The sequence below is a fragment of the Hylobates moloch genome, unplaced genomic scaffold (genome assembly GCF_009828535.3).
Source record: "Hylobates moloch isolate HMO894 unplaced genomic scaffold, HMol_V3 SCAFFOLD_17, whole genome shotgun sequence".
Classification (NCBI taxonomy): domain Eukaryota; kingdom Metazoa; phylum Chordata; class Mammalia; order Primates; family Hylobatidae; genus Hylobates; species Hylobates moloch.
In genome coordinates this window covers 9,298,461-9,325,982 of record NW_026652292.1, presented here as the reverse complement: position 1 = coordinate 9,325,982, position 27,522 = coordinate 9,298,461, and the positions used below count along the sequence as shown (strand labels likewise).

Genomic DNA, 27,522 nt, shown 5'->3' with positions numbered 1-27,522 from the left:
GCGCACGCTCGGTCGGCGGCTAAGGAGTGGAGGCCTCTTCGTTTGGGGCGCGGCGAAACCCCGCGTGCGCCGGGCCACCTGGGGTAGTCGCCGAGACTGCGCCGGACAGCGGGGCCGAAACCTAATGGGAGCTGAGCTTTGATGGCGGCTTGTGGAGGGACAAAGAAGGCGCAAAGCGGTGGGAGGAGGCTGCGAGAACCTAGCGCCAGCCCCAGCCGACGCGCGGGACAAAGGCCCCGGCGCGGGGCTCTTCGGAAGGAGGTGCCTGTGACAATGCGAGTCTGTGCCCCACGCTCCCGCACCGCGATGCCGAGGCCGAATGGCTAGAGTGGGCCCAGGCATCAGCATTTCTGTTTGGCACCCGGGCAGTTGTGGAGTGCACGTTTTGAGGAACTACTAAAGCCTGCCTGTGATGAAAAAGGCAAAAGCTGACTTCACCAAAATTACTCCCAGGGAGACTTCTGCATTTGGCTGTAAGGACTATTTGAGTAAACCGCTGAGGCTGGGGGTTGAAACATAATCCTCCTCTAAGGGAGATCGGTTCCGATACCCCGAGTTAGGGACGCTTGCCTGGGCAGAGCTAAGGGAAGAATGATCAAAAGCCAAGCTCTGTCCCCGTCAGCACGTCACCCTCCCTCACTGTAATCCTTGACTGTTTCTCTAAATGAAGAATTATTTAGAGAATATAAATTAGAAGGGCCGCCACGTCAGAATTGCCTGAGTGGGAGCAGTCTTTCCAGCCTCGAAGAATGTTTAAACAATATGCAGATGACCTAGGACAAATAAAGAATGCTAGCAACCGCTGTTATGTGTGAGTGGTGGAATTGGGAGGGCCCCTCCCCCAATCTTCATCAAACAGAGTAAGGTTTAGAATAAAAATAATGAAATATAGTCTTTCAGAAAGAACAGCGCTTGACTAATGTTACTGATGTCACTCATGTTACTCAAGGCATGAAAGAACTCAAACTCCACATAATAATACCCACTGATTTCAAGGGCTGGCCCTGAGAATTAAGCAGACAGCCATTCTTTAAATTTGTTTTTTGTTGTTGTTTGCTTATGATTTTTTCTTTTTTCTTTTCTTTTTTTTTTTTTTTTTTTGAGAAGGGGTCTCGCACTGTCACCCAGGCAGGAATGCAGTGGTGTGATAATGGCTCACTGCAATCTCACTATGTTGACCAGTATGATTTTCAACTCCTGTCTTTAAGTGATCCTCACGCTTCGGCCTCCCGAAGTGCTGGGGTTACAGACATGCGCCACTACGCCCTGCCTAAATATGTTTATATATACCACCTCCAAAGAAACAATTTGAAGACGCTCTTTCCCCAGCCCCTCTCCTTCTGATCCAACTCCAAGAGCTCACCCTCCCTGTAAGACCTGTAGCAGAGCACGTGTTGGCCTGCTCATACTAGGGGCAAAGATCAGGACGATCAGATGTTATATGGCATAAGGGCGAAGGATTCTGAAAGAAAGACTGAGACGTGCTGGAGGAAGTACTAGTAGTGCCAAGGGCAGGTATGTGACCCTCGGAGCTGCAGAGGCAGGTTAGGATGAAGGGAATGTGTGTGTATGGGGGGCGTGGAGGAAGCCTTCCTTTTGTCTTTAGGTGCCTTCCCTTGTGAGGTTCAAAGGAAAGTTAACCTTTTAATCAGTTTTCCCTTCTGCATAGTAATTCCTTCTGGAATTGCCCTAACCTTTTCGCATTCAGACTTTAGGCGTTAAATATAAGAGTAATAAACCAACATTTGTTGAGTCCCCACTGTGAGTCAGGCACTAGTTCTCACAACAGCCATTTCAATACATGAATCATTCACACCTCTCTTGGTTGCCATTGACAGGGACTCAACTGTTAGGCAGAAGGGAGGAATGTACTGTTGATATGGACAGACTCCAAGAAGGGGAGGGACTGCTGGGACTACTAGAACGAGAATGCCTCTCTGCCCCCATGCCTCAGCTCTGCCACTCTCTCTGCACATTGGCTTCATGCTGTTGAACCAGCTTCCTCCATATGGAAACAAGGCCACTGACAGCTCCCAACATTTCATCTTCTGCCTCATCATCAGACAGGCGAGGTAAGGATGATGATCTCTAGTCCCAAGTTAAAAATTCTCAGGGAAGGCCAGTTCATTGGTCCAGCTAGTTGCCTGTCCCTGAATCAAATGATTGTGCCAAAGATCTAGGATCTTTACGAACAGGGACATTGTCATGTTCTTGTAACTGCCATTTCAGGTAAGAACAATGGACACTACCTTGTGGAAGTAGAGAAAGACCATTTCCCACAAGAAGGGGGAGGACCAAACAATAGATATGCATTACAATTAGAATTCTCATTGTCCAATCAAGAAAAATACTTTTTTTTTTTTTTTTGAAACATTGTTACCCAGGCTGGAGTGCAGTGGCATGATCTTGGCCCATTGCAACAGTCCACTACCCTGGCTTAAGTGATCCTCCCACCTCAGCCTCCCGAGTGTCAAGTAGCTGGGACTACAGGCATATGACGTCCGCTAATTTTTGTGAGTTTTTTGTTTGTTTGTTTGTTTTTGGTATAGATGGGGTTTCACCATGTTGCCCAGGCTGGTCTTGAACTCCTAGGCTCAAGCAGTCCGCCCACTGTGGCCACCCAAAGTGCTGGGATTACAGGTGTGAGCCACTGTGCCTGGCCAAGAAAGATACTTTATTAAAGACATAGTATACCCATGATTCCAGCGTGTGTGTGTGTGTGTGTGTGTGTGTGTGTGTGTGTGTGTGTTTACTGTGCTGCGAGAATACTATAGCAATGCTGGCTTTCCATACCCCAATAAGCAATGAGTAATAGGGGAAGTGTAGGGGGACACAGTGTAACTGTAACAAACTAATAATGACAACTAACCAAACTCCTTAATATGTCCAGTGAACATCCATAGCAATCCTGTGAAGTAAATATTACACACATTTTTTTTTTTGAGGCAGAGTCTTGCTGTGTTGCCCAGGCTGGAGTGCAGTGGCGTGATCTCAGCTCACTGCAACCTCTGCCTCCTGGGTTCTAGCAATTCTCTGCCTCAGCCTCCTGAGTAGCTGGAATTACAGGTGCCCACCACCATGCTTGGCTAATTTTTGTATTTTTAGTAGAGATGGGGTTTCACCATCTTGGCCAGGCTGGTCTTGAACTCCTAACCTCGTGATCCACCCGCCTCGGCCTCCCAAAGTGCTGGGGTTACAGGCACGAGCCACTGCGCCCTGCCCAATTTTTAAAAAAATATATTCTTGGGACAGTTGAAATTGAAAAACTGAAACTTATATAGATTCTGTGAATGGTTTTGTAGCAATGTTAACTTCTCGATTTGAAAGATCCTTGTTTGGGGAAATACCCACTATAGCATTTAAGGGTAATGTGGACTCAGGTCTGAAGCTTGTTCCCAAATGGTTCAGAAAAAGACTAATTGTGTGTGGGATCAGGGCAGAGGTAACATTGGCGAATCTGGGTGATGACAATGTGGAGATTGTCTTGCACTCTACTTGCAACTTTTCTGTGAGTTTGAAATCATTCTAAAATCATTTTTTAATTAAAATTACTAGGTACTGACAGAACTCTAAAGCAATAGTTATCAAATTTGAGGGTGTCTCTATCATTGGCACCTTTAACAATCTGATAAAATCTATGGATTTTGTTCCCAGAAAAAATTGGTTAAACACAAAACATTTCATGCAATTTCAGGGGGGTATATAGGTGCCTTGAACTCCATGCATGAATCCTAGGTTAAAAGAATCTCTCATTTAAAGTATTGAGAAAAGTGGTGATGTTCGTTTCCCTTTCTAAGACTATGGCAGACTGGGTTTTTTAGACCAACAATTGGAAATTCTATATAAAATATAGAAAACAGATTCCTAAAAGCACTGAACGCCTGACAAAAATAGTAAGGTAACTGGCCGGGCGCGGTGGCTCAAGCCTGTAATCCCAGCACTTTGGGAGGCCGAGGCGGGCGGATCACGAGGTCAGGAGATCGAGACCATCCTGGCTAACATGGTGAAACCCCGTCTCTACTAAAAATACAAAAAAATTAGCCGGGCATGTTGGCGGGCGCCTGTAGTCCCAGCTACTCGGGAGGCTGAGGCAGGAGAATGGCGTGAACCCGGGAGGCGGAGCTTGCAGTGAGCCGAGATGCGCCACTGCACTCCAGCCTGGGGGACAGAGCAAGTTTTTTTTTTTTTTTTTTTTTTTTTTTTGAGACAGAGTCTCTCTCACTCTGCTGCCAAGGCTGGAGTGGTGTGATCTCTGCTCACTGCAACTTCTGCCTTCTGGGTTCAAGCAATTCTCCCGCCTCGGCCTCCTGAGTGGCTGGGATCACAGGCATGTGCCGCCACTCCTGACTAATTTTCAAATTTTTGTGGAGACAGGGTTTCACAATGTTGGCCAGGCTGGTCTCAAACTCCTGACCTCCAGTGATCCGTCCGCCTCGGCCTCCCAAAGTGCTGGATTACAGGCATGAGCCACCATGCCTGGCCTACCAGGCCAAAATCTAAGGACAAGAGAGAATACCAAAAAGTAAATGGAACATGAAGGCTGCTTTTGTTTTGCTGAACCAGGCAAACTTGAACTTCTATTTCACAGTTTCTAGCAGCAAAAAGGATGACTGTCAAAGCCCAGAGCCTGCCCAAGGTAAGGCATCTGTTAAGAGACCTTCCACCAGGAGCCTCACCCAAGACCCACACAGCTGCCCTCTCAGGGGAATGGTGAACCAAGTAAATCTGACTTCTCCTGGAGACTTCTAGGGAACTTATCTGAGCCTTATTTTTTAAAAATTCCAGAAAATTTATACCCATGAATCCGCCCTGGCATAGACTGTACCCCAAATTCATACCCTCGTGATCAAATAATCTTAAGCAGTGAGTTTAGTTTGAAGTAATCTTGGACTGCTGGGACCCCCTAAGCACCTGGCAAAAGCAAACACAAATTCTCTGTGGAAGAATGTACCTATGTGCTACTCATTGTCCCTAGAAATTTATTTGTGGAGATTCATTGATATGTGTGTGTGTGTGTGATAACACACATGTAGCACAAGAGCTAACACACAACAGGTAGCAGAAACCATCCACAAAGACCTCAGGTGTGGAAGTTAGCAAACAACAGATTATAAAGCTACTACACTATGACTGTTTAAAAAAGAGTAATGAAACAATTTTATTTTAAAATCTCAATTTTTAAACTGGAATTACATCTTTTGCCACCATTTAAACATGAAATATAAAATTGTATTAATCAAGAAATGAGGATATGCAGTGCATAATTTTTTAGGTTGCATGCAAGCAAAATCTTCAGAGAACCCTGCACTTTTCTATGGGCGAGGGCACGGCTGTCCTTAGGCATGCGAGAGTCTGTGGCCTGTGGCTTCCCAATGGCAGAGGCCCCGTTTCATGTACTGATGTATCCCTGAGGCCAACACAGGGCTTCACACATACTAGGGTGCCACTACATTTTGGCTGAATGAGTAATGTATGATGTTCCAGGAGATACTTTATGTCACTGAAATAGCAACGTGTGTGAATGCTTTTCTTAGGAAAAGACAAATTCATACCATAGCTGAAAAAATCAATCCAGTAACAACCATACATTAGGGTTAGTGTGTCTACGCTCTTACGTCAGGATTTCTCGGTTATAATGAATTCATTTTCAGTACTTCATGCAGATATGCTTAACAGTGATATACACCAAGTTAAATCAAATAATCAAAATAGAGCACCATGTGTTTCTTATACAATATTCACATAAAAATTACTTACAGTTTAATCCAGATTGTCACTAAAATGAAGGCCTTGAAGACCAGTTGTTCTTTTCTCCAAACTTTTGTTATAAACATATTGAAATATTCAGAAAAGTTAAAAGATTAATATAATAAACACCTGCATGCCCAAGCTAGATTCAACAATTGTTAATATTTAGCCATATTTATTTTAATGATATCGTTCCTTTCTGTATCATTTGGTATATATATATTTCCAAATATAATATATTATATATAACATATATAATATATATTATGTTATATATAACACATATAATATATATTATGTTATATATAACACATATAATATATATTATGTTATATATATTATATATAATATATATAACATTATTATATTTATAATATAATATATAATTATATATTATATTTTATATATTATATATGTTATTTATATATTTTTATATAACATATATATATATTATATAAATAACATATTTATATAACATATAATATATATTATAACATATAAATATAATATATATATTATATATAAATATATAAATATAATTATATATAATCATATATAATTATATAATATATATAAATATATATAGTCATATATAATTATATATGTTATATATAACATAACATAAAATATATTATATATAATTATATTTATATTTAATTTTATATATTAATATATATATTATATTATATAATATATATAAAATATATATTATATATGTAATATATTATATATGTTAGATATGTTTTATATATTATATATTTCTAATGATACAGAAAGGAACTATATATATAATATACATAATATATTATATGTAATATATGTATATTATATATATAGTTCCAAAAATGTGTATATACATATAGTTTTGTTTTGTTTTGAGACAGTTTCGCTCTGTCACCCAGGCTGGAGTGCAGTGGTGCAATCTCAGCTCACTGCCACCTCTGCCTCCTGGGCTCAAGTGCGTCTAGTGCCTCAGTCTCCCAAGTAGCTGGGATTACAGATGTGCACCACCACATCCAGCTAATGTTTGTACTTTTAGTAGAGATGGGGTTTCACCATGTTAGCTAGGCTGATCTCAAACTCTTCAGCTCAAGTGATCCTCCCACCTTGGCCTCCCAAAGTGCAGGGATTACAGGCACAAGCCCCCAAGCCTGGCCAAAATATATATATTTGAACATCTTTGCCCCTAAATACTTTAGCATGTATCTCCTAAGTTTAGAATAATCTCCTTGAAAACCATTTCCACACCATAATAATATATAGACTCTAAAGTTTCTCTAATTGTCCCAAGCATGACATTTATAATTTCGTTTGTTTGTTTAGCAAGGGTCCAATCTGGTTTCCCGTATTGCCACTGGTATGGTCTCGATAGTCCATCTCCTTTAGTCTAGAATGGTCCCGGTACTTTTTGTTTCCAATGACAATGCCTTTTGGAAGACTATAGAACAATTGTTTCATGCAATGAATGTCCCTCATTATAGATTTATCTGATTGATTCCTCTTGGTGTCATTAGCTTGTTCCTGTAGCCCCTGTATTTCCTACAAACTAGAAGGTAGGCTTAGAGGCTTAATCTGATTCAAGTTAAACATGTTTTTGCAAGAATATTTGATAGATGATTATGTGTTTTTCTTTTCTCTTTTTTTGAGATGGAGTCTCACTCTGTTGCCTAGGCTGGAGTGCAGTGGTGTGATCTTGGCTCACTACAACCTCCACCTCCCAGGTTCAGGCTATTCTCCTGCCTCACCCTCCCGAGCAGCTGGGATTATGGACACACACTACCACACCCAGCTAATTTTTGTAATTTTGTATTTTTAGTATTTTAGTAGAGACAGGGGTTTCACCATGTTGGCTAGGCTGGTCTCGAACTCCTGACCTCAAGTGATCCGCCCACGTTGGCCTCCCAGAGTGCTGGGATTACAGGCGTGAGCCACCTCGCCTGGCCGGTTATGTGTTTTTCATATTACAGTACATCAGGAGGCCAGAAAGTCAGGTTGTGCCATGATTCACATTCTGAGTTTGAGTACTTGGTTGAAGTGGTGGCTGCCAAGTCTCACCATTTATGAAGTATTCAATGGAGTAAGTCCTCAGATCCTTTCATTCTTGTCTTGTTCATTAAGCAGGACAGCCAAATTTTAAAATTATTCTGAAATTTGAAAGTTCATGTTATTAAAAACATTCTTGTTATTTATAAAGATAAGTTTATTTTACAAAACCTTCTAAGCTCTTTATCACAAAATTCTCCCATAATTTTTCCAGTAAGATAAAACCTCCTTTTTCTGTTTGTGTCAATCTCCAATTCTTTTCTTTTTTTTTTTTTTTTTTTTAGTGCAGTGGCATAATCTCAGCTCACTGCAACCTTTGCCTCCTGGGTTCAAGCAAAGATTGGAATGATGCAGCTTCAGGCCAAGGAATGCTGGCAGCCACCAGAAGCTGAAGGACACAAGGAATGGATTCTCAGAGCCTCGGCAGGAAATGTGGCCCTGCCAACACCTTGATTTCAGACTTCTGAACTCCAGTACTGGGAGGGAATAAACTTCTGTTGTTTTAAGCCTCCCAGTTTGTGATAATTTGCTACAGCAGCCACAGGAAGCGAATAAGTAGGGCCTATTTGGCAGAGGATGCAAACCCAGCAGTGGGTGACGAACTATTCATACTTACAGCTACCTTATTCATCGCTAGTCTAGACTTAAGCATTGACTTCATCACTGAAAAGGCTGCAGCTGAGCCTAGAGTTTCAGGCTCCTGTGCTGTATATGGCTACAGTGATTCTTAGGTCAGCTCCCTAGGATGCAGTTGAGTCTCTCTCTAACTGATGAGTCTCTTTAAATATACAGTTGGGCTGGGTGCGGTGGCTCACACCTGTAATCCTAGCACTTTTGGAGGTTGAGGAGGGAGGATCACTGGAACCCAGGAGTTCAAGACCAGCCTTGCCAACATAGTGAAATCCATCTCTACTAAAAAAATACAAAAATTAGCCAGGCATGGTGGCACACACCTGTAATCCCAGCTACTCGAGAGGCTGAGGTGGGAGAATCACTTGAATCTGAGAGGCAGAGGCTGCAGTGAGCCAACATCGTGCTACTACACTCCAGCCTGGGCAACAGAGTGAGACTCTGTCTGAAAAATATGTAAATTTTCGTGGGTTCTGTATCCATGGATTCAACCAACTGTGGATCAAGAATAGGTTCATCTGTGCTAAACAGGTGTAGACTTTTCTTCTTGTCTGTATTCCCTAAATGAAATAGTATGACAAGCCAAGCATGGTGGCACACACCTGTAATCACAGCACTTTGGGAGGCTGAGGCAGGAGGATTGCTTGAGCCCGGGAGTTTGAGACCAGCCTAAGCAACATAGACCCCATCTCTACAAAAAATTTTTTTAGCCAGGCATGGTAGCGTGTGCCTGTAGTCCCAGCTACTCAGGAGGCCGAAGTGGGAGGTTCCCTTGAGCCCAGGAGGTCAAGGTTGCAGTGAGCTGTGATCACGCCACAGCCCTCCAGCCTGGACGACAGAGTGAGACCTTGTCTCAAACAAACACAGATATATAGTACGCCAACTTACATAACATTTACATTGTATTAGGCATTATAAGTAATCTAGACATTTAAAGTATATGGGAGGATATGAATAGGTTACATGCAAATTCTATGCCATTTTATATAAGGAACTTGATCACCCATGGATTTTGGGTGCAGGGTCTGGAAACCAATCCCCCACAAATATTGTGGAGAGATCATACATTTTCATCTGATATTTTGACTTCGAACCTGAAATTGTATATTTGCTCCAAAGTGAAACTCTTCCTAAGAGTTTTTATCTTAGACACATGGAATCCAAAGGAACCTTGAGGAATTATCTGGCATATCTCACTCCATTATTCATGGAAACCATTGAGCTCTGACGCTGAATCTCTCTTGTTAGCTTCTCGTGTGTCTTTATTGTTTTATGAACTGAATGTTTATGTCCCCCCAAAATTCATATGTTAAAATCCTAATCCCCAATGTGATGGTACTAGGAGGTGAGGCCTTTGGGAGATAATTGGGTTTAGATGAGGTCGAGAAGACGAGGTCCCCATGATGGGATTAGTGTTCTTATAGGATTTAGGCCACTCGGTCTATGATATTCTGAAAGAGCAGCCTGAACTGAAACAAGACAATTACCATCAGACATCATTTGAGTGCTTATTCTGTATAATATGCTATGAAAGATCCCCAAAACAAGCAGATTAGGCAAGTCTAAGGCCTGATTTCTGTCCTCAAAGAAGGCGAAGGCTACAGTTAGATTAGGAACTACTGCCTAGCTTTACTGGGAGAGAATCATTTTTACATCAGTTGGAGAAGCCACATAATGATCACCATTATGACTGCCTAGATGTAACTTCGGGATCTAACTAGAATTGCTAGATCCCTTAGGCTTAAGTCTTCTATTTGACCACAAACGTTGAATGCATATGCATGTTATATTTGTCTGTTAAGTTCTCCTTCCTTCTTCTCCTGGCAATAATATCTTCCTTTCTTTTAGAGAACTGCGCCTCCCTCACTCAAAACACAGAGTTCTAGGGGAAATCGGCCAGTCTGGGGAGGGCAGATAGCTGAGGCAGGACTACATGTACCCTCCCCTGGTACCCACAGGTGCTGTGTTTCTACTGCTGGCCCTTCAATCCACTTCCCTCCCCAACTCTGAGTTCAGGCTTCTGACACTTAGTTCATGGCTGCACCAACAGACTGACATTGATTCTAACAATATTTTTAATTGAAATTGTAAACAGTTATTCAGAAGCTCTAAAATAATTACAGTATCTAGCATGGATCGAGCACTTGCTGAGCGCCAGCACCATCCAACCCAAGGAGGCCAGGGCAGAGGCGGAGAACACTCAGGTGCAGCGAGTTGCCCAGGCCCCACACCTCCTGAGTGGCTGCACTTGAGAAATGGCCCCAGGGCCTGTGTCAGGAAAGCATATGAGGCTCCTTGGAGGTTTCTGAGTTCAGCCAGATATTTAACCTCACTTACCTCCCTTGCCTAGAGTTTCAAACTCCTGTGCTGCGTGTGGTTACAACGGGTATCAGGTCAGTTCCCTAAGTCCCAGATGAGTAGCTCTCTAACAGATGTCTCTTTAAATATACAGTTGTCCCTCTGTACTCATGGGTTCTGCATCCGCAACTTCAACCAACTGTGGATCAAGGACTGGTTCATCTGTACTAAACATGTATAGACCTTTCTTCTCGTCTGTATTCCCCAAACAGACAAGGGCATTGTTATGCCCTCCTTCCTGTGAGGCTTCATGTCCTACTTCTCCTGAGGTAGCCCTCACAGCTGTGTCCCTACACTGCAAAGGGCCCCATCTCCTCATTGATAGATGGTAGGGACCTCTTTCTTGACCTGCCCAACTGCTGCATAGACAGAATATACAGACAGCAGCCAGCCCATAGATGACAGCAGAAGTGTGACCCACAATCTGCAGCAGCCAGTCCAGGAAGCCAAACCACAACATCCACAGCAATCTGCCCAGAACAGTCAGGACATCATCAATAACTACTGGCTTCCCTACTTTTTCCTGCTGCTTCCAATTTAGGACCAGAGAAAGCCCAACATGCTCCCCTAACCAATCGCATGGGACGCCTCGCTTCTGGTGAGCCACCTGAGGCTTCCCCAGGCCAGCGGCCTTCACTCAGGGCACACCTGGAGCCTCTCCTCCTCCACTATGAAGCTTTCCACTCCTCTGCCTGCCTTCAAGTCTCTGCCAAACGCTAGGAATGGCAGCCGCCTCCTTTCCTACAGCAAGCCCTGAATAGCCTTTGCTTGTTCTCATTGGGTGGTCTTTGTTTATCTCCACATCGTTTTCATATTAACCAGTCCTTAGGTCTTTCTGTTGGCATCCTGCCCACCCCTGCCTTCAGACAGCCTTCACCACTCTCTCTGAGGCCTGTGCGCCAGCCTCAAATCTGTGCCACTTTGGCAGGAATGGCCCTGCTTAGCGAGTCTCAGCCTTTCCCTGCAGTGACTTCTTTGTCTCCTCATCAGGCCACTTAATTCTATGGCAGGGGAGATCTCCAATCACTGCCGAGACACCCACAGAACCTGATTTTAGCCCCGGTGCTGGGGAAGTGGTTGCCATAGCGATGGATGCAGCAGGCAGACATAGGAAGGGCTCACTGCAGCCAGCCCACGCCAGGAGGGGCCAGGCCTTCTGTTTGGTCTGTGCTGCTCGCTGCACCCCCAACCCCCAGCCCCCACCTCCAACAGCAAAATGGGGGCTGGGAGCAGGAATCATCCATGGCCATCACGCTGAGATCCTTGTCTTAGCACACCCACCCCTCCCCATCATGTTGGCTGTTAATGGTGTCACTTAGTTGTGCAGCTTAGACTGCGTTGCTTAGCAACGAAATAACAAACAGCGTAAATCGTGTCTCCATTGAATCTCCGTGAATGCCTCACTTAGATGACTGTGATTTCAGTGGTCTGTGCCAAGGTGGGGGTGGGGCAATCCGAACCTTTTAAATGGAGGATTTACACATACAGAAAAATATGCACAAAGAATAAGTGCTCATCTTGATAAACTGAAACCAACACCCAGATCAAGATATAGAACATTTCCAGGACCCACCAACTTCCCTCCTGCCCTTCCTATCTAATATCCACTCCCCTGTGGACATGGATATGACCTTCATCACCATCTGTTTGGTTTGCCTGTATGTGAGCTTCACATGAATAGAATCCTATGGTAAGGATCTTTTGTGTCCAGCTTACTTCACTCATCACTGTGTTGATGAGATGCTCCCATGTAGGGTGTGCAGTCGGAGGATGGGGGTGGTGCTGCTGAGCATGCTTGCCTCCACCCCCAGCAACAGGACTGGTCTCCTGGCTTCTCCACCTCACCTTCTGTATTAGTCAGAGTTCTCTTAGAGGAACAGAACTAATAGGAGATATATATATAAAGGGGAGTTTATTAAGTAATAACTTACACAATAACAAGGTGCCACAATAGGCTGTCTGCAAGCTGAGGAATAAGGAGAGTCAGTCCGAGTCCCAAAACTGAAGAACTTGGAGTCCAATGTTCGAAGGCAGGAAGCGTCCGGCAGGGGAGAAAGATGTAGGCTGGAAGGCCAAGCCCGTCTCGCCTCTTCACGTTTTTCTGCCTGCTTTATATTCGCTGGCAGCTGATTAGATGCTGCCCACACCATTAAAGGTGGGTCTACCTTTCCCAGTTCACTGACTCAAATGTTAATCTCCTTAGGCAACACCTTCACAGCCATACCCAGGATCAATATTGCATCCTTCAATCAAGTTGACACTCAGTATTAAATACCATCACACCTTCCCGTTGAAACTCCTTGGATGGATGCCCCTCTGAACCAAACCCAGCTCACCATGCCTCCTTGGATCCTGGCCCATCTCTGTAAGTGGATGGGGCTTCTAATCCAACGTTCCTCACCTCTCTCTGCCCCACCAATCAGTATGGCTGGGACACTGCACCCCTTGTTCCTGAGCCTGCCTCATTAGGACATCCCAGAGCCCTGGCTGCCACATAGCTCACTGCCTCTCGACGTTAAGGCCTTAGAATTGTTTCCTTTAGAGCATGCCCCATTCCAGTTGGTTGATCCTCTTCTAATTTTTTAAACTGCTTACTTTTAAGCTTATAGAAAAGTTGGAATAATAGTACAAATTCCTATATACATTCCCCAAATGTTAACATTTTGCCACATTTGCTTTACCCTTCTCTTTCTCTCTGTCCATACAGGCATAACTTGTATATATTACTTTTTCTAACCATTTAGGGGATTATAGACATGATGCCTTGTTGCACCTAAATACTTCAATGTGTATTTCTTTTATTTCTTTTTTTTTTTTTTTTGAGACAAAGTCTTTCTCTGTCACCCAGGCTGGAGTGCAGTGGTGTGATCTTGGCTCACTGCAGCCGCCGCCTCCCAGGTTCAAGCGATTCTCATGCCTCAGCCTCCAGAGTAGCTAGGGTTATAGGCGTGCGCCACCATGCCCAGTTAATTTTTGCATTTTTAGTAGAGACAGGGTTTCACCATGTTGGCCAGGCTGTTCTCGAACTCCTGACCTCAGGTGATCCACCTGCCTTGGCCTTCCAAAGTGTTGGGATTACAGGCATGAGCCACTGCGCCCGGCCCCAATGTATATTTCTTACACACACACACACACACACACACACACACACAGAGACATTTTATTTATCTTAAAACTAGTCAAGTGCAGTGGTGACAAGCGGGGAAAGAGTAGAAGGAGTTTGATCTGTAACTGACTGTGAACAATCAATTGAGATAACTCACTACCTTTGGACCAGCTGACATTTTCTTACATAACCACAGTACATTTATCAGGATGAGGAAATTAATCTTGACATATCATTATTATATAATCTACAGACCTTATGTAAATTTTGTCAATTGTCTACCCATTTATTTGAAAGTTAAAGACTTTTTTTTTAGAAATTATTTTTATTGTAAAATATGTGTAAGATTTACCATTTTAACCATTAAGAGTACAACTTATGGCATTCATTACATTTGCAGTGCTGTGCAGCCATCGTAATTATCCATCTTCCATTACCCCAAATGGAAACTCTGAACACATTAAACTCTAAGTCCCCATTTCCCCTCCTCCAAGCTCCTGGTAACCCTCCTTCTACTTTTTGTCTCTATAAATTTGACTATTCTTGGTACCTCATATAAGTGGAATCACACAATAATTTGTCATTTTGTTACTGGATTATTTCTCTTTTTTTCTACTTTTTTTTTTTTTCTTTTTGAGACAGAGTCTCACTTTGTCACCCAGGCTGGAGTGCAGCAGTGTGATCTTGGCTCACTGCAACCTCCACCTCCTGGGTTCAAGTGATTCTTGTGCCTCAGCCTCCCAAGTAGCTGAGATTACAGGTGCCCGCCACCAAGCCTGGCTAATTTTTATATTTTTAGTAGAGACAGGTTTTCGCCATGTTGGCCAGGCTGGTCTAGAACTCCTGACCTCAGGTGATCCACCTGCCTCGGCCTATCAAAGTGCTGGGTTTACAAGCATGAACCACCGTGCCTGGAGTTTTTTTTTTTTTTTTTTTTTTTTTGAGAAAAGGTCTCTCTTGTCACCCAGGCTGAAGGCTGGGGTGCAGAGGCATGATCACGGCTCACTGCAGACTCCATCTCCCCTAAGTAGCTGGGACTGCAAGCTTGGGACACCATGCCCGGGTAATTTTTGCATAGATGGGATTTCACCATGTTTCCCAAACTGGTCTGGAACTCCTGAGCTCAAGCAATCTGCCTGCCTCAGCCTCCAAAAGTGCTATGATTACAGGCACGAGCCACCGCGCCTGGCGTGTCTGGATTATTTCATTGCACACAGTGTCCTCAAGGTTCATCTATGCCTTAGTACGATTTACTTCCTTTATAATTAAAACAAACAAATATTTTTCATCTGGCCCACTATCCAGAATCCACACTGCACTTAGTTGTCAGGCCTCTTTAGTCCTCTTCAATAAGAAACAGTTCCTCAGTCTTTGTCAAAAATGACACTGACATTTTTGTAGGGCAGAAACCAGTGTTTTGGAAAATGTCCCTCCGTTTGATGTGTTGGTATTTCCTCACAATTGAATGCAGGTTCTGCACGGCCAGCACGAGCGCCATGAAGGGCTATTGTATCACGGAGGGCTGCTGCATCACACCAGAGGCACGTGTTGCCTATTTGTCCCGTTGCTGGTGATGTTAACTTTGATCGTTTGAATAAGGTTTGTCAGGTTTCCCCACAGTAAAGTGACTGTTTTCCCCTCGGTCATTACTGGGAATCTCCCTTGTGGGGAGATAGTTTGAGACCATATACAAATCCTGTTTCTCAAACTTCTCACAATTTAGCATTCACAATTTAGCATTCACTGATGATTCTCCCTGACATAATCATTACTATGGTGGTTCCAAGCGGTATTTTCTTATTCCATTATCTTTCTGCGTTTATTAGTTGATAAGAAAGAGTTTTCTTCTCCCTCTTTATTTTCTCATTTATATTACTGTACCTGTAGGTACTCATGGATTCTTAGACTGTGCTTATAATAAAGTAAGAAGAGTTATAGGCCGGGCATGGTAGCTCACACCGGTAATCTCAGCACTTTGGGAAGCCGAGGTGGGCCGATCACTTGAGGCCAGGAGTTCAAGAGCAGCCTGGCTGACATGGCAAAACCCCATCTCTATTAAAAATACAAAAATCAGCCAGGCATAGTGGCAGGCACCTGTAATCCCAGCTACAAAAAAAACAAAAAACAAAAAACAAAAGTAACAATTCAATACTAACATGATTGTTACTCAGAAGAGTCCAGATTTGGCCAATGAGAGCCCCCTGAAGCTTTTGTCCTTTGGATGAGTTCCTACCATTCTTTGGGCACTTCCTCACTGTCTGCCAGAATAATATATTCTGGGTTCCTCTTGTTCCTCTCCAGCCTTAATCCCAGAAGTTGCCATTTCTCCACGGAGCCCTGGTTCCTTTTAGCGGGCCATCTTAGGAGAATCATTGGCGGTGTCCTCGTCCGAACACACCAGCCTTAGCAAGACAGCACTTCCTCCTTTCAAGTGTTTTCATCAGTCAGCCCTGCTCCTCAGGCTGCTGAATGCGTTCATTCTGGGAAGTGGATTACAGGTGACTTCTTTATGTTTTAAATGTATGTGTTCATGTATTTCCTACGACTCCTATAACAAATCGCCACAGATTGAGGGGCCTAAAACAACACAGATTATTCTCGCACAGTTCTGGAGGTCAGAAGTATGCAGAGGGTCGCACTGGGCTAACATCAAAGTGTCTGCAGAACTGGGTTCCTTCTAGAGGCTCAGGGAGAATCTGCATCCTTGCATTTCCCAACTTCTAGAAGCTGCCCGCATCCCTTGGCCGGTGCTCCCCTTCTTCCATCCTGGAAGCAAACACATCCCTCTGACCTCTCCTTCTGCCCTCACTTCTCCTCTGCCTCCCCTGCCTCCCTCTTCTAGGACCCCTGTGATCACTGGACATTGTGTCCACCTGGATAATCCAGGGTAATCCAGGGTAATCCCCGGTCTAAAAATCCTTAGCTTGCCGGGCGCTGTGGCTCACGCCTGTCATCCCAGCACTTTGGGAAGCCAAGGCAGACGGATCACTTGAGGTCAGGAGTTCAAGACCAGCCTGGTCAACATGGTGAAACCCCTGTCTCTACTAAAATACAAAAATTAGCCGGGTGTGATGGCAGGAGCCTGTAATCCCAGTTACTCAGGAGGCTGAGGCAGGATAATCGCTTGAACCCAGGAGGCGGAGGTTACAGTGAGCCAGGATCGCGCCACTGCACTCCAGCCTGGGTGACAGAGGAAGACTGTCTCAATAAACAAACAAACAAACAAACAAATATAAAATACAAATAAAAAAATAAAAATCCTGAGTTTGATCACATCTGCAAAGGCCTTCCACCTTATTTATTTATGTTGCCATATAACAGTTTACAGACATTAGGACGTGGACATTCTTGGAGGGCCATTATTCTGCGCTATCACAATATATTTTATGTATTTTTAAATAAATAATATAAATTATTTTTATAATCTAAAAACAAAACCAGTCATGAGGGAGAAGGCCTAGAAGGAAAGCGCACTCCTGACACCACCGCCAGCCCCTGGGGCGCCGCTGCCCCTCCGCCGGAGGCAAAAGAGGGGGCGAGCGGGTGGCCCGGGCGGGACGCGCTCTGCCGGGCTGCGCGCGTTTCAGAGGCAAAACCACGCGGCGGCAGGGAGCGTGGGACGCGGCTTTCGTTGGAGCGGATGAACCGCAAGCGCCCCGTGCGGTGGTGGAACCACCACGGTGCAGCCGGTGACCGCCGCCGTCCGGCCGGCCGCAGTTACCCGGCCCGCCCCGGCCTCGCCTGGCCCCTCCCAGCAGCCCCGGGCAGCCTCGCTGCGCTATCCCCGCGATCCGCGATCTCCTGCGTCCCCCAAGCCGTGCGGCTCACACTCCTGTTTCCTTCTCTCCCTAATACAAATATTGCCATTTCCCACACCTCCCACTCCGCGCTCGCTCTCTCATTCTGAGCCGGCTCTCGGCGAGGGGAAGTCAGGGCGCATTCCGCCCACTCAGCGCCCCGAATTCGTGCGTCCCGTTTCCCTCCCCCGAAACTATCCATCTCCGGTCGTTCTGGGGGAGCATCGCGCCCACCCAGGACGCAGCCCGTGTCCCCGCGACCCTGGGCGGCGCCTATCCTTCTGTCTCCTTCCCGGGCCCCCCAGACCCCCGCGGCCTAAGGTCGGTGGCGACCTGGGGGAACCGAACCCAGATGGCAGGTCCCCGGCGATCGAGCGGATTCGGAGTTCGAATATGCTCGGCTTCGGGGTCTCCCAGGACGGCTGGGGTGCTCTGTCGCTAAAAGCGTGGAGGAAGCTTTAAAGAGCTCCTTTGGTGTCACGAGTCATCTTTTTTCTAGACATGAGACCCCGGGGTCTGGGCAGGGTTGCAGACCACCCAGCGTCTCCCCCTCCGCCGGCTTCGGCCCCAGAGGCCCCCAGTGGCTGCCACCTGGCCGCCTGCAGGCGCCCTCCGGCTGAGCCTTCCTCCGGACGCGTCTAGGGGTTCCTCACCCACCTGCCGCTGTGACAGCCCCACCCAGGCAGCCCCCATCACAGGCGGGGAAAGAGCAAAGGGGAAATGTAGGGCTGAAGAAAAGATACTGAGGCCAAGAGCCGGGAGCTCTTCCCAAGACAATTGTCTTGTGCTTAGAACCGAAAAGTTACCGCGGGGCGCGGTGGCTAACACCTATAATCCCAGCACTTTGGGAGGCTGAGGCGGGCAGATCACGAGGTCAGGAAATCAAGGCCATCCTGGCCAACATGGTGAAACCCCGTCTGTACTAAAAACACAAAAATTTTTAGCTGGGCGTGCTGGCAGGTACCTGTAGTCCCAGCTACTTGGGAGGCTGAGGCAGGAGAATCACATGAACCCGGAAGATGGAGATTGCAGTGAGCCAAGATCTCACCATTGCACTCCAGCCTGGGTGAGAGTGAGACTCCAACTCAAAAAAAAAAAAAAAAAAAAGAACAGAAAAGATACCTGGCCCTTTGGGAGGCCGAGGCGGGTGGATCACGAGGTCAGGAGATCGAGACCAGGTGAAACTCCGTCTCTACTAAAAAAAAAAATACAAAAAATTAGCCGGGCGTGGTGGTGGACGCCTGTAGTCCCAGCTACTCGGAGAGGCTGAGGCAGGAGAATGGCGTGAACCCGGGAGGCTGAGCTTGCAGTGAGCCGAGATTGCACCACTGCACTCCAGCCTGGGCAACAGAGCGAGACTCCGTGTCAAAAAAAAAAAAAAAAGAAAAGATACCTGGCCCTCCAAGGATGAGAATGCTGACAGCACTGAAGGCCTAATTATATATAACTCACATGCCATAGCAGTCCCTCCTCTCAAGGGCACAAACTCCATGAGTCACATGCTGTGCAACCATGACCACAACCCCCTTTTCCTCTCTAAAAAGAAAGCCATACCTATTCACAGTCACTCTCACGCCTTCCTTTGCCCCAGCCCCTGGTGACCACTAATCTGCCTTCTTTCTCTATAAATTTGACTATTTCTGGACATTTCACATGAATGAAATCATATAATATGTGATCTTTTGTAACTGGCGTCTTGCACTTGGCATGTTTTCCAGGCCCATCCGCATTGTAGCACGAATCGGTCCCTCATTCCTCTTATTGCCAAACGGTATTCCGTCGTATGGATATATCACAGTTCACTTATGCCTTTGTGGGTTGATGGACATTTGGGTGGTTTCCATTTATTGGCTATTGTGAATAATGCTGCTATGAGCATTCAGGTATACATTTTTGTGTGGAATATGATTTCAATTCTTTTGGCTATATACCTTGCAGTGGAGTTGCTGGATTATATGATAACTAACATTTTCAGGAACTGTCAAAGACCTAATTTTAGATATTTTGGGAAGACGGATGTGGGTCCTGTTCAAAAAGCAACTGCACAGATCTGCAACAGCCAGCACTGGATAGATGACCTCCCAGACACCTAAGAACCTAGGTGGGAGGAACTGCTCACTATATTGAAAGGAAGGAGACAGAACCCAGGGAGGGTTCGATCCTGTAAAGACCCCCTTCTTCTCAGCGAAAAGGGAGGCAGACATTCCAACTCCCAGCTATAACCCATTACAGATGTTTCAACACAGAGAGTGCAGAAATCCACAGGAACAGCCCAGAAGCTCATGGAGCTGGGGGCTTTGATGAGGACGTGGAGAGGAGCTTGCCAGCTGAACTAATATTTGCCTTCACCTCCAAGCGACTTTGTGTGTTGGCAGCAAGTCAGAGAAGAGCCTTCTGGGAAGAGAGAGCAGCTTGGGTTAAAGCCCAGCCACGTGGGAGTGCTTGATGTATTTGGCAGTGATGAGAGGAGGAGGGCAGGACTTGGGGGAGACAGGCTTGGAAGGGTAAACTGAGCCATGACTTCAGTGCTATGCTAGGGAGCTTGGACTTGAACCTATAAGCGCTGAGCATCAGTCGAGGACTTGGGGTTGGGCAGGGTGGTCAGCTTGTGTCCTGGAGCTGCGGCCTTGGAGATGGTGAGGGAAGGAGGCCTGAAGATGGAGTCTTGGAGGAGGCTGCAGTTGGGAGAGAGAGACCACGAAGAGCTCAGAGTATACTTGGGAGGGAAGGGAGGGAAGGGAAGAATGGGGAGGAGGAAACAGATCAGAATGTCCACAGGACTGCATAAAAGGTGGAGGATAGCGAGGGAGAGGGGAGAGCCAGCTGGATTCATCAAGATTTTAGTTAGTTTTGTGCAGGGAGAGAGAAATGACATTGTCTGTGACATTGACAGCCCCCAGGGCATACACAGCCCGTAAACGCTTTAACAGCATGATGGTTTCACTCCATTGAGTTCCAAGAAGTTAGCTTCAGAAGAAAACTCAGAACTTGTAGGGAAGTTTGCGAGTTCTTTTGGTTTGGGAGAAAGCCTTAGCTGTCTTGACTGGAGCGCCCCACCCAGTAGCGACTGCCCAAGAAGGCCCCCATCCTGGCACACACACTACCCCATCCATGCCCAGCAACACATGTGCAAACCCCTCCTGGCTCCTCCTTGCTGGCACTTTAAAGGCCACCTCAGCATCAGTAGAAGTGTGGAGAAGGAAACATTTGTCTCCAGGAGCCACCCTTTTCCTTCCTCGTTTTCTCATTTCTCTGTTTCTGTGTTTCTTCTCCGTTTCCCTATTCCTCTGTCACACCCAGAGCTCTCCAGCTGCCTCGTGTCCCGGAAGGACCCGGTCCCAGGGTAGCATCACGTCTCCTCCAGAATTAAGGCCCTGAGCTCTGGCACAGGCTGTTGGGTCACAGAAAGGGCCCACATCTCAAGGGATCAGAGGATAAAACATTCTCAAAGGATGGATGGAGGCTGAAGATCTGGACTGAGGGCTACATAGAGTGGCTAGCTAGGGAGTACGTCCAGGACGCCAAGTCCCTCGCTTAAGCCCCTAAGCTTTGGAAAGGACATGACTTACCTAAATGTTCTTGAGAGTCAAGTGCATGATCAAGGAGAACAGCTAATGCAAGGGCCTTGAAGTGGGAAAGAGCATGAAGAATCTGGCGAGGGTGAATAACTGGCACAGGTGTGTGGGCAGTTCCCCCGCCAGGATATTTCTGCATGGCACTTTCTTCTGAGGGATTTCTTGGAATTCGCCCAGACTGCAGAGGTGGTCAGATGTCAGCATGGTCCTGGTCCCATCCAAGCATTGCTCCTTATTGCCAGAATGTGACAGGCTTGGCAGCCTGTGGCGACAGGGGCCAAATCTGAGCTGCACGCACAAGGATTATCCTGATCTTTCTCTGTGTCTTTTGCCCCAGAAAGCTAACAGTGGTCTGGCTGTAGTGTATAAGTGTATTCAGATGTGCTCACATCCTCTGGGGAGCTGGATCCTTTCATAATTCCACAAATTGTGAAATGTTTAGACATTAGGAAACCAAAGACAGTTGACTTAGAGAATAACAGTGCATTTAAAATAGCTAATGGATTCTGCATTACTTTTCTCTAAGTTGGTAGTTAAAATCCCCATAAAAAAACAGGGGGTCAAGGTTCTCTGACTCATCTCTAAGTGATTTCTCATAGTTTTGAAATAAGGGTTAACTACATTAAAGCTGAGCTGAATGTGCGCTTCCAATCCAAAATTCATCTTTAGCCTAATTTCATCCAGTTTACTAATGGTTCAGAGCCAAGAGCAATTTAATCAATGTTTGTACCCACTTTAAACATCACTAACAATTGTGTGGTAGACTGTTACAGCCATGGCCCCCAGTGAATAGTGTCCCTGTGTCCTCACTCCTTTGCAATGTGACTTTGCTGCTTCTCCCTAAATCAAGAAGTGGGACCTATTTCTCTATCCCTTGACTCTGGGCTGGCTTTGAGACTTGTTGTAACCAATAAAATGCAGCAGAAGTGACATTGTGAAGCCTCTGAGTATAGGCCTTAAGAAGTATTGTAGGCTGGGCGCGGTGCTCACGCTTGTAATCCTAGCACTTTGGGAGGCCGAGGCGGGCGGATCACGAGGTCAGGAGATCGAGACCACGGTGAAACCCCATCTCTACTAAAAAATACAAAAAATTAGCCAGGCGTGGTGGCGGACGCCTGTAGTCCCAGCTACTCGGAGAGGCTGAGGCAGGAGAATGGCGTGAACCCGGGAGGCGGAGCTTGCAGTGAGCCGAGATTGCGCCACTGCACTCCAGCCTGGGCGACAGAGCGAGACTCCGTCTCAAAAAAAAAAAAAAAAGTATTGTAAATTCCATTTTTAATCACTTGGAACACCCAGGGCTCACGGATGAAAAGTCCAGCCAGCAGCTGTACCAAGGCCCCAGACATAGGAATGAAGCCATATAGACCCTCCAGTCCCAGTGAGCCCAGAGGAGACCAGCAGAATCGTGAGGAACAATACATTGTTGTTTTAAGCCACTACGTTTTAGGGACATTTGTTCTGCAGCAGTACATAATTAATGCAAATAGTATCCTAAAAGGTGACGAAATGGATTCATTTTCCTATAAAAATAGACCTCATCTCTAAAGAAATGAGACATTTCCAAACTTTCCAGAACAGTAGAGTAGGGTTTCACCTTTGAAATAAGAAAGCAAGGTTGTTCAAGAAAGCCTATGATTTTAGATTCATATGCCAAAATAAAATACTCTTTACCCACTTAACATGCCTGAGGAGTTTGATCATTGAGACTAAGAGCTAGTCAGGGAGAAAAGAAAAAGAACTTGATGCTGGGCACAATGGCTCACGCCTGTAATCCCAGCACTTCGGGAGACCGAGGCGGACAGATCACCAGAAGTCAGGAGTTTGAGGCCAGCCTGACCAACATGGTGAAAACCCATCTCTACTAAAAACACAAAATTAGCCGAGCATGGTGGCACATGACTGTAATCGCAGCTACTTGGGAGGCTGAGGCAGGATAATCACTTGAACCCAGGAGGTGGAGATTGCAGTGAGCTGAGATCGCACCACTGTACTCCAGCCTAGGCGACAAGAGTGAGACCCGGCCTTAAAAAAAAAAAAAAAAAAAAGAACCTGATAAAGGGGTTTGATGATTGTGCCTCATTTTGCCCTTTCCAGTGCTTTGCTCGCTCCCAACTGGAAGGAGCTGGAGGCCGCCCTCCTTGGCACTTCGCTGCTATTTGCATTAGTGAAATCGTGCTCTCCCTTTCTGCTCTTCCTTCAGAGCAGCTCTCTCTGCACTAGCAGACGCTGCTGTTTCCAAAAGGATGCGGTTTCTCTATACTCCGTGGTCTCACCCTGACATCATGACATCACTTGCAAGAATTTAAATTAAAACTTATGCCTCCAGGTTATGATTTCAGCAAGAGCTTCTCTGTTGTTTTAGTGGAAAAAACCCACCCGATTGGATGATACTCCTTTCATGGGTTCTCTTGAAATTAAGGAATTTGATAACAGAATTTATTCCTCTATTTGCCAAAATTCTGAGCAGCAAATACCTGGAGAAAAAAGAACAAGAAATTATTGTCAGACGTGGTGAGTTCACACCTGTAATCCCAACACTTGGGAGGCCGAAACAGAAGGATCGCCGGAGCCCCAGCTCAGCCTGGGCAACACAGGGAGACCCTGTCTAATACAAAAATCAGCCGGGCACAGTGGCACATGCCTGTAATCCCATCTACTCAGGAGGCCGAGGTGGGAGGAGAGCTTAGGTCTGGGAGATGGAGGCTACAAGTGAGCAGTGATCGTGCCATTGCACTCCAGCCTGGGCAGGGGAGCAAGACCCTGTCTCAAAAATTTAAAAAAGGAAAGAAAAGAAAAGAAATTATTGTCTATGTTGTATGATATTTGTCTATTTCTGTATTTTACATTATTTTAATTTGCATACTATAAAATGGTCTCACTATGTTGCCTAGGCTGATCTCAAACTCCAAGGCTCAAGCAATCCTCCTGCTTTGGCCTCCAAAGTTTTGGGATTACAGGTGTGAGCCACTGTGCCCAGCCAAAATTGACTTTCGAGTTTGGTGTACAGTTCTGTGAGTTTAACAGGTGTATAGATAGTACAGATATATGTATCCACCACCAAAATCAGGACACAGAGCGATTTCCTTCCCCCAGAAAGCCCCCTCAAGTACCTTTTTGCTGTCAAACCTTCCCCTGACCTCAGCCACTCACAATCACCAGGTTTCCCTTCCTGCAGGGTCACCTTTCAGAGTGACATATCAATGGAGTCAGGTAGGTGGTAAGCTTTTGAGACTGACCTCTTTCACTTATTCATTCATGTTTTAAGGTGTATGAATACTTTTAAAAAAATATCTGAGTAGGCCAGGCGCAGTGGCTCACGCCTGTAATCCCAGCACTTTGGGAGGCCGAGGCGGGTGGATCACGAGATCAGGAGTTCAAGACCAGCCTGGCCAAGATGGTGAAACCCCATCTCTACTAAAAATACAATAAAAGATGAATAAAGAAGTGAAATTAGGTTAGCCAGTCACAGTGGCAGGTGCCTGTAATCCCAGCTACTCGGGAGGGTGAGGCAGGAGAATCGCTTGAACTCAGAGGCAGAGGTTGCAGTGAGCCGAGATCGCACCACTGCACTCCAGCCTGGGTGACAGAGTGAGACTCCGTCTCAAAAAAAAAAATCTGAGTAGTATTTCACTATATGGGTTACTAAGATTTGTTTATCCATTCATTCATTGAGAGATGTTTGAGTTGTTTCCAGTTCGGGGCAATTACAAACAGAACTGCTATAAACATGTCTTCATTTTATTTTTATTTTTAAAATTTTATTTTTTCATTTTTTTTTATTTTTTGGAGACAGAATTTCGCTCTGTCGCCCAGGATGGAGTGCAGTGGCACAATCTCGGCTCACTGCAACCTCCACCTCCCAGGTTCAAGCGATTCTCCTGCCTCAGCCTCTGAGTAGCTGGGATTACAGGTGCGTGCCACCACACCCAGCTAATTTTTTGTATTTTTAGTAGAGGTGGAGTTTCACCATATTGCCCAGGCTGGTTCTGAACTCCTGAGCTCAGGCAATCCACCCGCCTCAGCCTCCCAAAGTGCTAGGATTATAGGCCTGAGCCACTGCGCCTGGCCTCTTCATTTTAATTCATAAAACTGTAATGCAATATTCACAGGCCTGGTAATTAGGAACAACAGTAATGTAAGGCCAGGCACAGGCACATTGAGCCCAGGAGCTCAAGGATGCAGTGAGCCATGCTCACACCACTGCACTCCAGCCTGTACAACAGAGCAAGACCCTGTCTCAGAAACAACAAATAAACAAAAACCTGTAACACTGTTGATTTCAAAGCTACTTTGTCAGCAGAAATATTAAACAGTAGTTTATGACACTTTACTTTTTATTTCAAGAATTTACTCAAGAGCCAGGCACGGTGGTCATACCTGTAATCCCAGCCCTCTGGGAGGCTGAGGTGGGTGGATCACCTGAGGTCAGGAGTTCGAGACCAGCCTGGCCAACATGGCGAAACCCTATCTCTACTAAAAATACAAAAATTAGCTGGACGTGGTGGGTGCGCCTGTAGACCCAGCTACTCAGGAGGCTGAGGTGGGAGGATCACTTGAACCTGGGAGGCAGAGGTTGCAGTGAGCCGAGATTGTACCACTGCACTCCAGCCTGGGTGACACAGCAAGACTCTGTCTCAAAAAAAAAAAAAAAAAAAAGGCCGGGCACGGTGGATCACGGCTGTAATCCCAGCACTTCAGGAGGCCGAGGTGGGTGGATCATGAGGTCAGGAGATCGAGACCATCCTGGCTAACATGGTGAAACCCTGTCTCTGCTAAAAATACAAAAAAATTAGCCGGGCATGGTGGCGGGCGCCTGTAGTCCCAGCTACTTGGGAGGCTGAGGCAGGAGAATGGCATGAACCCGGGAGGTGGAGCTTGCAGTGAGCCTAGATTGCGCCACTGCACTCCAGCCTAGGTGACAGAGCAAGACTCCGTCTCAAAAAAAAAAAAAAAAAAGTACGCAAGTAGTTTCGGGGGAGGAGTTAAGCTTTTTTTTTGTTTTTGTTTTTTTGCATTATCACTTTTATTTTTAGAAAATCTAGGTGTAACCAGGCCAGGCGCGGTGGCTCACGCCTGTAATCCTAGCACTTTGGGAGGCCGAGGTGGGTGGATTGCCTGAGCTCAGGAGTTCGAGACCAACCTGGGCAACATGGTGAAACCCCGTCTCTACTAAAAAATACAAAAAATTAGCTGGGTGTGGTGGCGTGCACCTGTAATCCCAGCTACTCAGGAAGCTGAGTCAGGAGAATTGCTTGAATCTGGGAGGCGGAGGTTGCAGTGAGCTGAGACCATGCCACTGCACTCCAGCCTGGGCACTAGAGCAAGACTCTGTCTCAAAAAAAAAAAAAAAAAAAGAAAATCTAGGTGTAACCGTTTACGTTAAACAACCAACAGGTTGGATGGATTATAAAGGCCAGCACTGGAGTCAGCTGAATGACTGTATATGATGAAGTGTCATATTTCATTCTGCTGGGTCAGTTAGGGGCCTTCAGAGAAACAGAACAAATAGGATGGATGGATAGACAGATACATGGATAGAAAGATAAACAGACAGAAGATACATAGATAGATGACAGACAGACAGACAGGCAGGTAGACACAGACAGGCAGATAGACACAGACAGACAGACAGACAGATGGATAGAGTTCTGCCCTGGATTGTGTCCTCCCCAAATTCACAGGTTGAAGCCCTAACCCCAGTGTGTTTGTATTTGGAGATAGGGCCCTGAGGGGCGTGATTAAGAGTAAATGAAATCATAAGAATGGGGCCCTAACCCAATAGGACTGCAGTCCTTGTAAGAAGAGGAAGAGGCACCAAGAGATCTCTTGCTCTGCAGGTACACAGAAGAAAGGCCATGTGAGGACACAGCAAGAAGCAGATATCTGCAAGTCAAGAAGAAAGGCCTCTACAGACACCAACCCTGCCAGCACCTTGATCTTGGACTTCTGGCCTCCAGAACTGTGAAAGAATAAAATTCTGTTGTTTAAGCCACGCAGTTTGTGGTACTTTGTATGGTAGCCCTAGCAGACTAACATAGATAGGGATTTATTTTAAGGAACTGGCTTATGCAACTGTAGAACTTGGCAAGTCTGAAATCTGTAGGGCAGGTTGGCAGGCTGAACACTCAGGCAGGATTTCTATATTACAGTCTTGAAGCAGAATTCCTTATTCTCTGTGAAGCCTCAGGCTTCGCTCTTAAGGCCAACTGATTGGATGAGGGTCACCTACGTTAGCAAGGGTAAAAATCTCCTTTGCTTAAAGTCA

The 27,522-nt window shown here is 45.7% G+C and overlaps 1 long non-coding RNA gene across 2 annotated transcripts; it reads left to right on the top strand.

Annotated features, from left to right (window-relative positions):
• The first annotated feature begins 2 nt into the window (after positions 1–2).
• LOC116457074 (uncharacterized) lies at positions 3–27,311 on the top strand. Of its 2 annotated transcripts, none has more exons than XR_009210443.1 (3): positions 3–1,515; positions 1,839–2,072; positions 8,076–8,368. It is a non-coding gene; the product is annotated as an uncharacterized LOC116457074 (long non-coding RNA). The 2 variants fall into 2 exon arrangements; XR_004244901.2 differs by lacking the exon at positions 8,076–8,368 and adding an exon at positions 27,095–27,311 and having other exon boundaries at positions 101–811.
• The last annotated feature ends 211 nt before the right edge of the window (positions 27,312–27,522 follow it).